This window comes from Grampus griseus, assembly GCF_964374135.1.
Source record: "Grampus griseus genome assembly, chromosome: 17".
NCBI classification, from domain to species: Eukaryota; Metazoa; Chordata; class Mammalia; order Artiodactyla; family Delphinidae; genus Grampus; species Grampus griseus.
This window is the reverse complement of record NC_139011.1, coordinates 74409338-74412190: the sequence shown is the minus strand read 5'-3', so window position 1 is coordinate 74412190 and position 2853 is coordinate 74409338. Positions and strand designations below refer to the sequence as shown.

The 2853-nt window shown below is 40.9% G+C and overlaps 1 pseudogene across 1 annotated transcript; it reads right to left on the bottom strand.

The window, feature by feature from the left end:
* Nucleotides 1-465: 465 nt before the first annotated feature.
* On the bottom strand, nt 466-1049 carry LOC309835443 (AP-3 complex subunit sigma-2-like; annotated as a pseudogene). The gene has a single exon. The product of its transcript is annotated as an AP-3 complex subunit sigma-2-like (transcript).
* Nucleotides 1050-2853: the final 1804 nt, after the last annotated feature.

Here is a 2853-nt window from a genome sequence, read left to right as displayed (position 1 = left end):
CTGGACCTCACCACATCCCCACATCTAGAGGGTCAGCCCTTTTCTAGCTATGGTACCTCACCAGGGAAGTCAATGCTACAGGACCTCAGGGAGCCTCGTGGTGCTAAGGTTGAAGACTCTAGTCGGAGAACATCCTCGTGGTGAGGTTCTGTTCTCACGACAGTCTGCAATCCCTGGGAGTGGCTGCACGTGGCAGGTAAAGGGGGCGAGTGGCTTGGGCACCTGCACCCCACTGAGGAAGCCAGGACCCTTCACATCTGCAGTGGCCGCGTGTAGGAGAAACGGGCAAGGCCGCACATGTGAGAAGCAAGCACAGGCTGGCAGTGGACACAGGACTCCTTCCCGCTGCAGGACGGCAGGGGCCAGGGCCCGAGGCTGCACTCCTCTAGGGCGCAGATCAGGTTTTGCTGCAGGACTGGCTCGGCTTTGCTGGTTCCAAGGACTCAGTTCAGCCGTCTTCTACCCTCAGACAAACTGCGACAGGTTGGGGACCTTAATGTTGAGATCGCCAACGTTGATAATCCGAGGTATCTCCAGCAGGCCGATGTTTTTCACGGTGGACACGGCCCGGGCGGGTGCTGCTGAAAGACACCCCTCGGACTTCTCCAGCCTGTTCTGAGCTTCAGTCTGAGCCACGATTTCATTCATGTTTATTTCCAACGCCATCCTACCCATCACCACCTCCTGAAGAATGTAGTGCGCCTTATCCATATGGAAGATCAAATCCAATTCACAAACATTTTCGAAACACTTGTCCAGAGTCTCCACAAAATCCTGGATGAGGTCTAAGATCCCAAGTTCACTCTCTGATGAATCCCCACAAGATACAAAGTAGAGGGTAGCAAAACGCCAATAAATCAGTTTGTAGTCAGACCCACCAATCAAACTTCCACCCCCCAAGAAGTTACAGACGTTGTCATCCCGTTTGAGAGCTGGATGGAAGATCTCTCGAATAACCTGCTGTTGAATTTCTTCTGGGAAACGCGGGTAGAAGCAGACAAGCCACGTGGCTTCCCGTGGTTATTGAAAACCAGGATTGCCTGAATCATCTTTGCCCGCCACACTCCTTTCACCACCAGCTGCTTTCAGAGAGCCTCTCCTTCCACTACAACCTGGCCATACTTATATGGAACTATTTCTGGGTTTTTATTCTATTTTATTAATATGTGTGTATACATAAATATGTGTGTGTATAAATTTAATTTCATTAGTTGTTATTGGGCTGTTCATTGGATGAGTTGGAGTAGTTTATATACTTTTCACAGAATTAATCTATTTCATCTCAACTGTCAAATTTATGTGTCTAGGGTTGCTCAGAGTATTCTCTTATTCTTTCGATGTATGCAAACTCTGTAGTGTGATCTTTTGTTTCAAACTGATAATAGAAATTTCTCTCCTCTCTTTTTATTTGTCAATCTTGCTGGAGTTTTGTCTATTTTATTGATCTTTTCAAATAAAAACTTATGTTTCATTGACTTTTCTATTGTGTGTCTGTTTCCAATTTTATTGATTTTTGCTCTCTTTTTTCTCCTCGACTATGAGTTTATTTTGCTCTTCACCTTCTAAGTTCTTGAAGTGAGAGCTTAGATTATTGATCTGGGACTTCTCCTTTTTTGTCTGTAAGCATTTAGGGCTACAGATTTTCATCTAAGCACTGCTTTAACAGCGTCCCACAATTTTTGATGTTTTGCTTTCATGTTCACTAAGTTCAATGTATTTGTTATTTGTCTCAAGACTTCTTCCTTGACCAACAGATTATTTATGTGTGCTGTTTTAGCTGCCAGGTGTTTGGGGATTCTCCTGATCTCTTCCTGTTCTTGATTTCTAGTGTTATTCCATTGTGGTTAGAGAGAACACTCCATGTGATTTCAATTCCTTCAAATTTGTCAAGATTTGTTTTATGGCCCAGGAAAATATTTATTTTGGCATATGTTCCATGGATGCATGAAAATAACGTATACTCTGCTGTTGGCAGGTAGAGTGCTTTATGAATATTGATTAGACCCTTTTGGTTGATGGTCTTGTTGAGCTCTGTCCTTGAGGATTTTCTGTCTAGCTGTTTTGTCAGTTGCTGAGATGGGGTTTTGAAGTCTTCGGCTGTAACTGTGGATTTGTCTCTCTCCTTTCAGTTCTATCAGATTTTGCTTCACAAGCTTTGCAGCTTGGCTTTTTGGTGCACACAAATTTAGGATTCCTGTGTCTTCCTAGTCGACTGACTCTCTGTCTCCAGTGGTTTTCTTTGCCTTGAAGTCCACTGAATCTGATATTAATATAGCCACTCCTGCTTTCTTTTGATTAGTGTTTGTGTAGTGTATCTCAGTTCATCATTTCACTTTCAACCTACACATATCATTATAGTTGAAGCAAGTTTCTTGTGGATAGCCAATAGTTAGGTCATGTTTTCTTTTTGTTTTTTAAATCTATTATGCCAACCTCTATCTTTTAATTCAATATATTCAGACTATTTACATTTTCTGTAATTAGTGATAGGTCGAGACTTAATTATGCCATTTTATTTTTTTTCTGTTTGCTGTCTCTGTTTTTCATTTGTTTCTTTTTTTTTCCTATCTTCTTGTCAGTTCCTTAAACTTTCTTTAGAATTCCATTTTGATTTATCCATGTTTTTAAGTGTATCTATTTCCATAACTATATTAGTAGTTACTTTGCATATTATACTATATTAGCATAACTTACAGTCTACTAATGTCGACATTTTATGTGTTTGAGTAAAGTATAGAAACCTTACTTCCCTTTATGTCCATTTACCCTTCCCCATGTATAACATAATTAGTTTTAATTTTTCTTCTACATAAACAGAGGACCACATTACACAGTTATAATAATTTTTGTTCA